The sequence below is a fragment of the Corvus brachyrhynchos genome, unplaced genomic scaffold (assembly GCF_000691975.1).
Source record: "Corvus brachyrhynchos isolate BGI_N302 unplaced genomic scaffold, ASM69197v1 scaffold182, whole genome shotgun sequence".
Taxonomy (NCBI): Eukaryota; Metazoa; Chordata; class Aves; order Passeriformes; family Corvidae; genus Corvus; species Corvus brachyrhynchos.
This window is the reverse complement of record NW_008236807.1, coordinates 2,332,125-2,347,708: the sequence shown is the minus strand read 5'-3', so window position 1 is coordinate 2,347,708 and position 15,584 is coordinate 2,332,125. Positions and strand designations below refer to the sequence as shown.

General features: G+C 40.8%; 1 long non-coding RNA gene across 1 annotated transcript in view; it reads right to left on the bottom strand.

The window, feature by feature from the left end:
* The window catches only part of LOC108445142, a 49,153-nt gene extending 34,742 nt beyond the window's left edge, over positions 1 to 14,411 (bottom strand). Inside the window, exons 1-2 of the long non-coding RNA XR_001859893.1 lie at positions 14,056 to 14,411; positions 6,566 to 6,822 (exon numbers count right to left, since the gene is read on the bottom strand). This is a non-coding gene — a long non-coding RNA (uncharacterized LOC108445142). The remainder of the gene's footprint in view (positions 1 to 6,565; positions 6,823 to 14,055) is intronic.
* Between the last annotated feature and the right edge of the window lie 1,173 nt (positions 14,412 to 15,584).

The following is a 15,584-nucleotide window of genomic DNA, read 5'->3' as shown; positions in this document are numbered from 1 at the left end:
CGGGCTTGGGCCAACCAGGTGTAGTGGAAGGGGGCCCCGCCTATGTCGGGGCTGGAACTGGATGGGCTTTAAGGTCCCTTCCAACCAAAACCACTCTGTGGGTCTGAAACTTCCCAGCCCCATGAAGGTACCCGACAGTTGTCAGCATCAAACATCACCTCTTGAAATTAAAGTGGCCAAACTGTAGGATTTTGGAGACAGATGAATTCTAGGTATAGTCACTGTGATGCAAACACTGCCTTTTTAAGACACCATTAATTAGCACTCCTTCAAACAACTCTGAAAACACAGCAGAGGCAAGACTTGACCCAGTCCTGACCTGTGTACAGGATCTTCACTGCTGAAGAGTGGCTGCATTACTGATTACAAAGCACTCAAGTTCAGTACTTGAAACAGTAGTTTTCTCTATTTTTAGCTGCGCAACTAAAAAAAAAATCCCCACTTGAGCATGAGGGTTGGACCAGATGACCTTAGTCAGGTCCTCAATAACCTCAAGCATTCTGTCATGAAGAAACAAGGAAACTACTTTAAAGAAAACTAAAATGAACAGGCAAAAAGGTGAAGCTATTAAGGAGGTGACAGCTTGCTAAAGACCCCATACTGCATACGGAAGAACAGAGTAAGTGCAACTTAAAACAAAACAAAGAACAAGATTAAGAAAGTGTTCAAAAGCATGTCCTTCAGAAAGAGAAGTCATACTGTGATTCCAGGAAAAAAATGAACACTTTAACAAACTAAATGCAAAATTCTAAGATTAAAAAAAAAAAAAGCCACTGAGAACTGATGTGCTAAGAGGAAATTTTATCAAATAGACCAGAAGGGTGAAGCTTATAAGAAAGTCGCCTCGGCCAGTAGGCGACAAAAGACAAAAGGCTCAACAGGACAAAGCTGTGGGGAAGGGGGAAAAAACCTCAGAAATACTTGTTTGCCACACGAAAACCCAAATGAACTCACTGTTCAGTATGTAACAGTTATGGGAACTTCCACCTCTGGCACCTGCCTGCAGAGAGGACCAGGAAAGAGAATCCTCTCCGGGAAGCTGAGCATTGCTCACTGCCAAAGCCTACCAGGAATTACACAGCCAGGAGCATGTGGACGCAGCCAGATTTCTAAGGGAACCAAATTATTAAAAATACCAACTGATGGACTGCAATCTGCAGGTCACAGACAGCAGGGCTCTGAAAGAGCTCCGTGGATATTGGGAGCCCCTAAAAATTACCAACTTCTCCAGAAGATCCTGAAGAAAACTCTGGTGTAGGAAGGAGGAAGGTCTCATTAATCAACAGTTAATTTACATGCAGAGAACATACCCCTTACACACGCACATAAAATCCTACACAGGTCTGGAGTTAGACCTCTCTCATTTAACTGAACAATAAATTATGCTGAAAAGGACACACTGTGAGGTCACAGGTCTAATACAGATAAACCAGTAAGTGCATCAAAGCAGTTATCCTCAATCTTTTCTTCCAGCTAGTTATTATACAGTGTGACTGGGAGAGAAAACAGAAGATGAAATTCAAGTAGATTAATTCCAAGGCCCTGTATATAGAAAAAGCAGCCAACTACACACAGAAAATGAGGGGTTCTAAATTAGTTTTTTTCCTGATTAGGAGAGACCTTGAAGTCACTGTAGATAGCTTCGTGAAAATACAGTTTTCACAGGGGTTGGTAACAGGAGCAGTGAAAAGCAAACAGAATTTCAGGAATAATTAGGAAGAAACAGAGGTGGTAAGAGGAAGCAGCAGTGGGACACTGGGACACTGCACTCATGGGCAACACATTCATGTCCTCAACTCTCCACTTCCCTAAGCTGCAGCTGCAGGACACCACTGGAAAAATTAGACGTCCTTTAGATCTGGCCCAGTTTTATATTAGATGTTTGCTATGTTAATGTCAGAAAACAAGAGCAAGTAACAGTTCTACTGCTCAGGCAACTTCCTACACTTAATCATCTACCACAAGCATGTATTTATGATTGTGGAGATCTATTCTGTAGCCTAATTTCCCTTACTTAATCTAATTTTCTGTTTACTGGTAATGCAGAGAGTGAAAAACCAGCACGTTCCAACCAAGCTGGTTTTCAGACTGAAAACTCAGAAGATGAAAAATGTTGTGAACAAAGCAGGTGTGGACCTTTTAAACATTAAACATCATCCTCAGTCATCCAGAAAGGTGAATCCCTTGCCCACCCTATCTTTCGAAGGTGAAATTACAAACAGGCAGCACTGGAACACGCTGCCCAGGGAAGTGGTGGAGTCAAAAAATGCGTGGATATGGCACGTGAGGATATGGTTTAGTGGTGAACATGGTGGTGGTTGAGGGCAGAACTTGGTGACCTTAGAGGTCTTTTCCAAACGGTTCTGTGATGAAGAATGACATTGTATCTTACATATTATTATCCATTCCTATAAAGTATTTTACAGTGACTCCACATTTGCAAGTGTACCAAAACAGCACAGTGATTTTACCACAAATTCAGCTGTGCCACGTGCAGAAGCGGGCAAACCCACTCTGCTTTTGGCAGGACTTGGTGCCATTTCAGCTCTTCTTTCCACAGGGATCTGAGCTGGGATCTGTTCCCAGCACTGTTCAATGAATTCATAAATGACATTAAAGGGGCTCAACAGTGAGATGACAACATCTGCTGATGATAGTAAAGTTATTCACAGTAGCAAAGGCAGTAAATAAGTAGGAAAAACCAAAAAGAAATGTGTGCAGATTACTCACTGGACATTAAAATGCATAAATGAAATTCAGGAGTGAAATTCATGAGGAATCTCAATCAAATTAAGTGTGAAGTAGGATGACTGGAGGTGGGGAAAGTGGCCCTACTTCATGTGCAGGTCAGCAGGCTTTGAACTGACTCAACACCTGTAGCAGGCTGAGCTCTAGCTGAATTATGATTGTAATGAAAATAGTTATGTATGAATTATTTAAGTCTTTTCCAGTGCAAGAAGTGGATTTTAAATGAAGCTCAGGCTCAACAGTTAACAATAGAATATGGTTCCTCACTGAACAGGCTGACGTGTTAGCTAAGCTGGAGAACCACAGAGCTTTAGACTTCCGAGTACTTCTCATTAATGAATTCCAAAAGCCAAGTCCAGTAAACACTGCAAAAAAAAAGACATCCAGCTCAGTCAATCCACGTACTACAGACGTCTGGAGAATGAAGAGTGTGCAGAAGGAGGATCCTATGCTCATTCTGTTGCTGTGCTCCTCAATAACCCACCTGGGACCACTGCTGAAGACAAATCACTGCTCTAGATGAGTGTGTTACAAGAGCTGCTTTTCTACCCTAACCCTCACTGCCTCTCTGCAAGCTGTCAGACCTTCTTATTCTATTCTGGACTTTTTGTGTTGTCTATCAGGGAAAATCATCTGAACTATGCTGGAAAAGCATATCCAAAATGCCCAGCAGGAGCAGGTGGAGGGGAGAAAGGCATCTGGTGCCTAAGCATAAGGTCTGTCACCTTGTAGATAATTCTGTTTGCATTAAAGTTGTGATGCAGCTTTGCTCCCCATAAAGCATCCATCCATCGAAGTGCAGCAGAACAGCTCCCTCCTTCTGAAAGCAAAATCAAGCCTAGGCAAAAGGGTCCACTCATTATTTGAGTTCCCTTTTCCACAAAAGTGACTTGAGCTTATTGCTCTTATCCTGAATTTCCCCTATATTTCCACTGTAAGCACTTCTTTCTAGAAGGAAAAACTCCCTTTGAAAAATCCCAACCTGAAAAATCACCTGAATTTCCAAGCAACAAGATGAAAGTCCTACCTATTCTAGGAAACAGTCCCAATTCATTTAACAAAATTAATGGGTATTTTAATGACACTTTTAGACTACCACACAGTAACTGACTCTTGATACAGTTGTTCTGACGGTATAAAAATAGGAGAATATTAACCACTGTATCAAAACAATCTTTGAAACAATTACCATATCACTATTTCCCATTTTTTTCCTCTCAAAAAGACATCAAGTTACCCCAACATGGAGCATGACATCAATCTTCTGCCACAGAAAGAGAATTAGAAAGAAAATTTTACTCTTCTGGGTGCATATAGCACTAATACTAATTAGCCAAGGCTAATTCTAATAGCCAAGGCTACAGGAACAACTTGTATGTCGACAGGTACTGAATCACTTTAAGAGATTAAAATTACTGAACCAATCAATACTTCTAGCCTTTTATTCCCTTCAGTTCTGTAAAACTTCCCAGAGATAAAGATTATTAAAACATAACCTATATACAGAACATCAAAAATCAATTCTGCCTGTATTTTCTTTCACACAGCCCAGCTGCCTAAATTTAGCATGGATGTTTTTATTTCTATTACAAACTATGTTAACAAACTCCATGGGGCTCTTCACTACCCTTGATACTGAACCACAGGCCTGCAGATGAAGGTTGGAAAAACTGACAGGGCCAAATGTACAAGTTGGGAAGAGGAGGATGAGCAAGGGGGTTGTACCAGTAATCAAATGCAACTCCACTTAGCTCTGGAAGGTCTGGAGTAGGAATGGAATACAGAGAAACAAGCACAGATGAATGAATTTGATATACAAATGCATCTAATTGCACACTTGAAGTTCCTGAAAGGTCTGCCACCTAGGCTAAATCAGCTGTCCAGGCTGAACTCTCCATGGAAAAGATGGATTCCTTTCTAGAGGCACCTTTTTAGAGACAAGTCATCCCCTTCAAGGGGGTGTGGAATAGGAACTTACAGGAAGTTGTTCATCCTACCTGCTGTTCACCACCAGCTTCAGCACTACCTGGACATGTAAGCTTCATGAGAAAAACCTCACCCACAGCATTTGAGATAGAACAGAAAAATGGAGGTGTTTGTATGTATTTGGGATGTTTTGTAGGAGCATCCAAGCTGACACTTCTCTGTGTACGCTCCTGGGAATCCTGAGTTACTGTACCTGATTGCTATTATATTAGGTTTCCACAAATACACCCATACACTCATTTACAAGCATCCAGTTCCATCTCTGAGAGTTATTTATGCTGCTTGGAAAGATCAAGGATCTGGATCCCCACACACCAACTACCTTCACTCTACTTGCAGAGTGTCTCAATTCCATATCCCCCTCACTGTGCCTGGCGCAGACACTTTGCCAGCACACCCCTTCCACATGTGAAAACAGCATTTGCCTGAAAACCCCACTTTCCTCAGCTCCACACTGAAAGGAATGAACAGGCTGAAGAATTACTTCACAAAGAAAACCACTTTGGCATTTAAGATGTGGTGACAACAAACCAATGAACAGGAAATCAAGTATTAGGGTGAAAAACTGCAGCTGTGCTCAGTTGGTACCTGCAAGTATTTGCTGCTGAAATGAGGTAACATCTGTAACAGGTGACAGCAGTTACAGGATAGATTCTATTTGTATTCCCTCAGATCACAGAGCTGCCACCACACAATTCTTATTTCTCCTTGGACCCACCGTATCTAAAAAACAATGATCCTCTTGTGCTGTGGAAGGGATGGAATGTGAAATCCCATCCACATCCCAACAGAATCCCACAAACATTTTGGCAGGAAAAATTTATTATGTAAAGCCCAGATGGCATCCCAAATATTTCTACTTCAAAATTTAGAACTCCTTTTTTTTTTTCTTTTCCTTAAAATAAATTACACAAAAGCATCACGCCTAAAATTAACTGTACAAGAGCATCAGGCAAGGTAACCAGACTTAACTGAGCAGTTATTTGGACTATGGGAAGAATGGGAATGTGGTTTTTCTCCATTTAACTCCATTGTCAGAAATGAATAATATTTCTCTATTCAACTATATTTGAATGACTGGCAGAGAAGGAAGATATAATAAGCAGATACATCCAGTAACATATAATACTTGGAGAAGAATTTTTCCAGTTATCCGAAGCCTAACACCTTTGCCCTCAACTTCTGCAGCGACATTTCAAACTTTCAGAATGAAAGTTGCCACTTTTTGTTATTCTAACAGGGTTATTTTGCTTAATATTTGTTTTCTTCCACCATGCAATTCCAGCTCTGAATCTGGGAATATGTGACTTCAAAATGGTTTTAGCTGCTGCTTCACCGAAGCAGCTAAACCTGATTATCAGTTTGGTTCAGCATGGACTTAGTCACTGCCCACCCTTTAAGCTCTGGGATAAAGATCAATCCTTGATTCCGACTGTCATTTTGCAGTGAGCCCACTCCTACATTCCTTTTATATCTATCACTTCACTGAATGCCAAAGAAATCTCAGTGTACTTGGCATGAAGGCTGCACTTCCTATATTTATGCTCTAACTAATGTATGCTCCATTTTAGTCCTTCCCAGCTTAAAATCATCCGAGGGAAGACGGCATAAAGTACAAAACAGTCCATGCAACTGTTTTACTAATACAAAATACTGATCACCCACACTGCCGTTCCATCACCACTTTTCTCGTGCATTTTCTGTTTAAATATATCCAAAATATTAACCCAGAAGGAACCATGGTCACTTCTGTATAGCATACAGTCATATCAGGTTTGTTGCTCCACCTCAAACTTCCAGAAAATAAACCATTGCTTTTTAATTGTACTACCTTAACTTTGCTGGCAGAAGCACGTTTGATTCTTCAAGACAGATGAAAGTGAAACGCTCTCTCCAGGCAGGAATCCCTTATATCTGGCACGCTAACACTTCATCCTTTTTAATTATTCCACAGGTGGTTGCCTTGGAAACTGCCAAGTAGCTCTTGGATTTGAGGGACCCAGCATGAGACAGTAACAAGCCTTTGTAGCCATGGCATTTGGACCCACGTTGGCTGCAGCAGCAGGACATGAAACAGTCACAGAAAACCTGGAAGAGATGGTTAAAATTAACAGGCATTAATTATATTGCTCCGTTCTTCAAATATAAAACACAAGGAATGCTGATAGCCCCTGAACTGTGGATAAAAACTACATTTTAAAGGCATCTGCTCCTGCAACTCCCCAGCACAGCCCCGGATTTCACCTTCAGAGGACGGCACTGAAACGGAGATGCCGGCAGAGCTCACGAGCTCAGCTCTCAAGACCCAGCAAGATGATATTTTTTTCCCTCAGCTTCAAGAGGGACCTTCCTGAGCGTCTGGTCCAACTGCCTGAAATTCAGTGCTATTGTTTTGCTTTGAATAAAAATAGAGTAACTATAAATAGCTGCCATCGAGAATGCTGATTCACTGTATTCCGTATCATACAGCAAATTGCTCCCAACTTCACTCAGCCTGAAAAATTAGGAAAATTCTCCTTGCTTAAAACACAGCTAGAAGCCCAGCAAAGCACCCAATTCTGCATTCGTGTCGCTAGTCTAAAAGTACAAAACATTTTCCTTTCCCTCTCTGATTTCTCATCATTTCAAAAGCTGATGATTTGCACATAAATATATAAATAAAACCATCACAAAACCAAACCAAAGCAAAACCTTATTACGCTTTCTGTCACTGGTCAAAACTATAAATTTCTATTATTCAAGAATCTTTTTTTGTTTCCCCGTTTTCACTTTTTTAAACAAAAAGACAGGTTAACATAAGCCTTAAAAACATCATTTTCATTAAAACTATCCATGATGGAAATGGTCACTCCTGCACTCAGAGGTCTCCCTGTCTTTGATGATATGATTAATATATCCAAGTCAGTGATCTCAAGATATCACAACATATAAGTGCTTGGATTTGTGGTATTACAAACTGCCTGGCAGGACCTCAAAAGTGAGAGGTGGATTTACTTTCACCCTTCCATGATGAGACACCCAAAAGAGCCAAGAGTATATTTGTTAATTCTACAGCTGAGTTTTACTAGAACCAACTAGATTAAATATACATTTATTGCACAGAAAAAAATTACAGTGAAATAAATGAAACTGTTTCTAAACTATCTCCTCAGTGCTCACTTTGCCCTTCCAGGGCAGGTCCTTCTCTCTTTCTTGTCTTCTTCTATCACCTGCTTGATTAAAAATTAGAACGTGAAACCAGTTTTTTTCTCTCTGTCACCAAATCCCACCAAAGACAAAGCACATCTGAGCAGTCCTTCACAGGCTGCCTCCTTCCTGGTGGGTTCCACAGTTTTTCATTCCTTGCTTCCCCCTGCACATCCCTTTCAGTCACCTTATTTTCCCATTTATGAACAAGGTTTCTGAAAGATGATGTGACAAAACCAACCATTTCCTTTCCTTCATTCCCAGCATTTTTAGAAGTGAGACCTGTTTAATCCTCTCTGGATTCAGTTTAGGATGAACTAGAGTTTTGCCAATTCTTTCATCCCACCAGCCCAGGGCACACTTGCCATCCAGCCATCCACCTCCATACTCTGGGAGGTAAAAAATGCCTCCTTTTCAGCCCATGGGGTTTAGTTTGTTAAGCTTCTTTCGGGGATTTTCCCCTGCAGAAGTGGCATTCTAAAATACTGTGGAAAATCCAGAGCATTTTCTCTGTTCCTCCTCTTCCCAATTACAGCTATAACCTCCTGCATGTCCTGCTAATGCAGGAGAAAACCTCTTCTCTGCCCCAGTTACCTCTAGTGTCTCTGACAAACCGAGCCTCCAAAGCCTCAAAATGACCCTTTTATCACAGATGATTCTTTCCTCTGAGGAAAGGTGGATTTTTCATCCCTGCCTCAGGCATCTTAACACTACTCCCAAGCTACGTCCTCACTCTGCACTCATGATCCCAATTTTGTTGCTTCTCACAGGGCAGACAGGTGAACTTGATCTGCAGTGTTCACTCAGACCAAATATGGTGCTTGACCAATTTCTCAGTCTAAGTCCTTTTAACCCACTGAGATGTTTTCAAAACCAGGGCACCCAGTTCTCAACAGGCACTAAACGCCTCCCATTTTCATTTGCCTTATTCTCAGAGCACCCTGAGATTAATTCCAAAGTTGTGTTGCAAGTCATCTTCTAACCTGACTTAAATCCTACACTGTTCCAAAGGAATGTCTCAACAAGCTGATTTCTGAAGTCTACACCTACAGGAGGTGATGAAACTACTGCATCTTTTCCCTATCCTCACCATCTCAGAGTAAGTAAATAACTTTAAAGACTGTAAGACAGTTCTTGCTAGCTTTTCTCCTTTTTTTTAATATGCATTTTGGAACCCCCTGTACGATGTATTTATGTTAAATATGCTCATTTTAACATATACTCTTCAGATATTCTGTTTCTGTGAGTGGCCCCACCTGTGCAGTGGTTTATCTCTGCCATGTTCCTCCTGCTCAAGCTTCTTAATCCCAGTTTAATCTCTGCCTATCTTGTGATCTGACTGGATTCTTGGGCTCTTATACTTCATCTCTTCTTCATATGAAGGTCATGCATGGGAGCCATGGGATGAACTCAATAAATCACTTTGATTTCTTTTGTTTTCTGTAACATTCATTTGTATCAGGTGCTACAAACACACCTGGATCAACACAGAGCTCCACCAGCTGAGTTTCTGAACAAGGCTTTGAAGAAAGGGATGTCACACACTGCAATTCCTTCCCTGACTTGGAAGAGTGCTACTGACTCTTTAAAATACAAATAAAACCTTCTGTCTCAGCCTTCAGAGCACACAGGTCTTTGCTCATTTCCAGCCCTCAAGCCCAAGGCTGCCTCAAGGTTCACATTTTGCCTCTGCCAGCCCTGCTCTGGGACCCTGAGTCACTGAGTGATGGAGGAGCTCTGCTTCCTCCTTCGGAATGAGCATCATGAAACACTAAAAGCACTGTAAACTGCAGAGCTCCATGTTATTAGTAAAATACATAAAACATGGCACTCGTGAATAGTAAAACTAAAAGCAAGATGAATAAAAGACTTTTAAGTAACTGGTCCATTGTGGTTTCTTTTTTTTTTTTTCAGGCTTGTTCTCAATCCATTAACAACCTAATTTCCCAAATCCCTATGCATCCCTGAAGTAAGTCTTTGTTTCCCTGTTTGAACATTTCCAGAGACTGCTGGTTTTCCCCTCCTCAGTCTCCATTCCTATCAAAGGCTCCTTTCTGACCAGTCTCTATGCCACCCTCCAAAAAGCTGCTTCCTAAAAATACGGTCAGATGCTCTCAGGGAATGCTCCACCTCCCTCCTATCAGAGACCTGCACCTGATGACAAACACAGCACAACAAGGAACTTTTCCCCCCCACCATGGTCAGCAGAGACACAAGAAATTCAAACACCAGACACGATGAAAAACAGGGTTTTCAAAAAGGCCCAAAAGGTCAGCTTGCCAAAACCTTCATTAACAAGATCCGAGTTCTTACTTCCCTTTTTTCTCTGCAGAATTTCCTGTTTGGTTCATGGAAGGTACACTGAAGCCATGATCAGGCTTCTTAGTGGAAAGTTCTTTGTCCTGTTGTTGGTTTCAGCCACAGTTCAATGAATAGATGACCATCATTGTTAAAATTTTGGTTTCTCTAGTTACAATTTTTTTTAAAAAAGAAGTTCTTCAGAACTCTCTATGCATAGAAGTGATAAACAACCACCTTCTTTAGCCAACCAGAAAACTGATGTTTCCTTGATAACTGTACTTCTAGCATCTGCAGGAGGCACACAGACAGCTTGAACCAAGTACAAAACTTCGTTTTATTTAATGTTTTGAACATTTTACATACATACATATATATAGATATAGATATATAAAGTAAGTACATAGGGAATTGAAAGAGAGAGAAAGTCATAGATACAATAGCAGATTGGGACTCTAGTGAGACTGAGCCCCACTGCCCTCCTTGAAAAATTCCAAAGCCACTGGATTATTAAGGTTCCAGATGCAATTAATCATTTGAGATTCCTTCTAAAAAAACCAAAACAAAAAACCTCTGACTTCCATTTCAGCACTGTTTACTAATTTTCTCTTCTAATATCCATTATTTTCCACCTGAAAAGAAGTTAAATGGTATTTTATAAAAGGTGTCAAACCTGGACACCATTTTTTTTTGAAAAAGCTTGTCAACAATTTTTTATCTTTTACTATTTGACACATATTAAGAAGAAAATAGGAGAAATCTTTTGAAAACTTTGATGGCTGGCAAGAATCCCATCTCTTCACAGAGAAAAAGAAAATACCCTGTGTTGTAAAGAAAATTATTTACTATTTGCTGTGATGGGTTTTTAAGGTTTACTTGCAAATGACTGGTAAACAAAAAGGCACCTTTTTCTTAAATTATTTTCAAGTATAAACAACTAAAGCAGACCACAAAACCTTCTTTAAACTATTCCACCTCCACTGAAGATCATCACAACTTGGCTACTTTACAGCTTTACCAGGGTAATACACATCTGCACAATGAATACTGAAACAAAGACAAAAAATAGAAGCAGAAAAGACACCCTTTTCTGTCTTCAATAAAAACCTAAAGTAAGAATTTTAAATGAGAAATATGGGAATTTCCCCTATAAAAACTGCAGGTGGCCAGAAAAATTTTAGACAAGCAAGCTTACCCACAGATTCAATGACAAGATTTTACAAAATAGATGTAAAAAGAATAATCAGGACACAAGGCACTGCCTCAGACAGGACTACTCAAGATCAGATGCCAACCAGAAACGAAGTACAAAGGGAAGTAAAAAATGTAAGAAAGGTATCAAAGTTTGGAGGCTCAGTCAGTAGAAACAAAGACACCTGAGGAAGAGAACATCAAAATTATTTAGGTTGGAAAAAGACCTCCAGGATCATTTTAGTCCAACCATGAACCCGATGCTGCCAAGGTGCAGCAGTAGAAGATCCTTGGGCCAAGTGTGGCCAGGCAACTTTGAGAAGCTTCAATTAAGGCAGCCCAAATCAGATGGTCACTTTAAAGATGTTTATGAGTTGAACCAACACTCAGTCAGATCTCAAGGGAAAGATGGTTTCCACCTAAGTGGTGGCAACAGCTCTGATGACCTGGGCTGTCAGGAGCCCCTAAACAAAAACGAAGGGGAAAGAAGATTCCTCTTGCAAAACAAGCCTGTACAGCTGAGTTCATCAGTTCCCATGCTTAAAAATGAGATCTGTACCAGCTAACACTTGTGAAGGTGAACTCTTGCTGAAGTAATTCACAATCAGATTATCCAAACCCAAATCCATCTCAAAAGAACATGGAGTATTTTTCAGTCTGAAATACAAGAAGGCTTTGCTCTGTGCTGCCAGAAGAGACGTGAAATCAGGGTGCTGAATAGTGACTTTTTGCTTCAACTGTTCAGCACCATTGCTTGAACAGTACTGGAGTCTTTTGGTAAGAAAAGACAGGCCAATTTTATGTAACAACTTTCACTACATTAAGAGTTACTGGTAAACTAAAATGCAAACAACAAAAATTATTTTGACAGTAGTAAAAAAACAATCAGTCAACACTTTCAGCAGTATCTGGAAAAAGTCATCTCCCATCTATGGAGAACAACCTCAGCATGTGATGCTCCAGGAGATGGGTATATCCTGAATTTCTAGCTCCTAACTCCACAGGGACAAACTCCACAGTGCTTTGTGGTGATAGAGCCATTCCCTTGCCCAGACTGCACAATCCTTTGGTGCCAGGGTTGACTTGTCCTTGGATCTTGCTCTTTACAGCTTCAGCTCCTTCTTCCTCTATCTCAGAAAACCTCGCCCTTCCTCAGACTACAGAGGAAGCACATTAAACTAATACAATGTTAGTATGATGTACATCTCAGACTTTTACAGGCTGAAGATGCTCTCCTCTTACTACAAAGCACGATAAAGTATTAAAAACATGAGAGCTGGCACAGGGACTTCTTACCAAATGCTCTCCTAAGAGAAATAAGCGTTCAGTTGAGAGAAAAAAATTATTTAGTGTGAAGTTCACGTCGTCTAGCACTAAATATTGTTCAACAGCTGGTCTTAAGATAAATATCAATTTGTGTCTTTAAAGTAGAGTTTATTTTTTGAAAAAATGTTTACTGAAAACAGTCATCACATACTGAGAATTTCCACATTCAACCTAATACTCAGACTAATTTGCCTCATATAAGCCCTCCAGTAAATCCAAAGCCCTTTTCCCTTGTGTATTAGCTACCAATTACTACAACACAGATACTAAAATCTCAGAAACAAAATAAATGCTAATACCTAGATAACACTTCCATCTGAACAGCTTTTGCTACATCAAACAACTGTATTTTTTTCATTCCAGGGTTCTGATGCACACCTGGCTCTGAAGTTTTCGTGTTTAACACCATGAGGATGAACCCACAGACTCACAGACACTGCTGGCTGCACAGCAACCCAAACCACCACTATTCCTATCAGAAAAGGGCCAAGAACCAACATCAATCCCACCAGGAAAATGCCAAGAACGAACAGCTGAAAGCAACTCTATGGTTTTACCACCTGCTGCTAAAACCACCTTTACCCATTTCTCATCCCTGACTGTTCATTCCCCCTTCATACAGCTGTGCCATGAACTAGATCTTGGTACTGACCCTGGACAAATCTGATTTTGCTGCTTTTGTTGCTGGTTTTCACCCACAGCTTTAGGAGCACCAGGCCAGGACCAGGGGCCAGCTGGCATCCAGGAAGTAACTGGGGGATGCTGACTGCTTCTTTCAGCAGTTCTGCCAGTTTATGCCAGCTTAAAATTCCCAAGAAACTACGTAGAATTAGGCATATTCAAGCTAGAAATTGAGCAAAACACAGCAACAACAAAAAAAAAAAATAAGAAGCAAGCACAGACTGTTTGTCCCATAGAACAAATTACTAGGAGAGATGTTGAAATCCTCATTTCTAAGTAACTCCCAACTAAGCCAGCCTGCCCTTCTGAGAAACATTTTCAGCAGATGCCTGTTAATTTTTCAAATTTTCAGTCAAACATAAGCTACTGAGCTCAAAACAGAGAGTAACAGTTACACGTAATGACCTGCAACACCCTAAATGTCAGACTAAATTACCCAACAGCTCCTTCTGCCTCCCATCTTTGAAACGCAGATATATTTTAGTTCCATCCCTGGCTGTGTCAGATCAGCAGGCTTTAACAGTTCGAAACACAAGAGTCAAATTTAATGATATCCCTGCCTGGAACAAGTCCAGGGGTTGAATCTGATTTCTGCACGTAGAAACAAGCAGCTCTTAACATTTGATCTGGAACTCGTACCTCATTAGGAGGGAAGCAGAAGTCTCACCCATTCCCGGTTTCAAGCTGGCGATGAGGGAGAAGGAGAGGTAGAAGGAAAATGAGAAGGAGCTGTGCTGTGCTAGAGCTGGTCACCAACCCCGTCAAAACCCTCAGCTGTGAGTGCAAGGAATGATAATTTTGCCTGCCACGAGCAGACAGCTTCTGTGAGTCGGGAATCTTCATGTTCAGAAGCTCTAAGGAGGAGGGTCAAATCAGAAACCTTGGCTTTCAGCATCGTTCTTCGTGCCTCAGTATGTCAGGGTGAAGGAAGATGTCTTCTCTCTGCTTCAGTGACTGTGTAGTATTTCATCCTTTGCAAAAAAGAAAAAAAAAGAAAAACAAAACTCTAAATTTACAAGACGTGTAGCACTTGGCAGGATTTTGTAACTGCTGAGTGACTGAGATGAGCTCATTTAACACAATTTTGAAATAAATGTATTATTTTATATAGCTGAGCCTATAAAATTCTGCAAGGCAATGAGAGACGGGAGGGATGATACAGAGCATGGCCTGAAGAGTGTGGCCTGTTGCCAGTGCCCACACACACTTATCCCTCTCTTTTCCAGCCTTTGTCACATACACACACTTCCTGGAAAGAAACAATCCGCTCAGGGCAAGTAGGAGCATTTTTCCAGTGCTGCCAACTTCTGCCAAAATTCTATTTTCACTTTAAAATAAAGACCGTGTTCGTTTAACTACAAGATCCTTGACTTACATAGCAACACCTGTCAGAGAAGTAGAAATAAAACAAGCAGGGCAGGGAATGAGGATTTTTCCCAATTCTCTCCTGCTTTCTGTGTGACCAGGGAAAGTGGAATTCATCACCACCATGGGCAAACTGCACTTTTAAATCCATCATGCAGAGACAGACTGTGGACTGGAGAAGAGTGGTCAGGAACAGTCACGGATACACAGGATGGGAACCAAGTGCTGGGAGAGCCAAGCCCACCACTTCTCACACCTGATGCTTCTGGCTTTACACACCTTAAAAACCAACTGTAAAGGAACACACTACACAGAAATATCTTCAGCAACACGAGGCTTTAAAGTCCTTTTATACTTTCTGCAAATTCACAGCCTCTGTTTAGACCTGCTCCTTTAAGTAGCTCAGGTGTGGGATTTAAGACAAGCTCCTCAGCTGAATGAGCTGCATGTAGCTGACACTGACAGAGTCAGCATCAAAATCCATTGCTGGAGATTCTTTATCCTGTTATTTACATTAGTCAATAATATTAAGTAGGTTTTACAAAAACAAAACAACTTTCAGTGTTGTTTCTAATAACCCAAAACAAAAAAAAAAAGCATTTCAATCTTTCAGAAAATTAATACCTGAGATTATCATCCTCCAAGTACATGTACAAAAACACCCAGTTAAGAGATACCAGCAACCTAAGGATGACTGAGAAATAATATTTTCTGCACTTTCATTCCAACACCGACTGCCAGACTGTCTAAGAACGAGACTGAGCAAGCCAGGGGGACTAGTGGCAGCCTACTCATGTACCAGG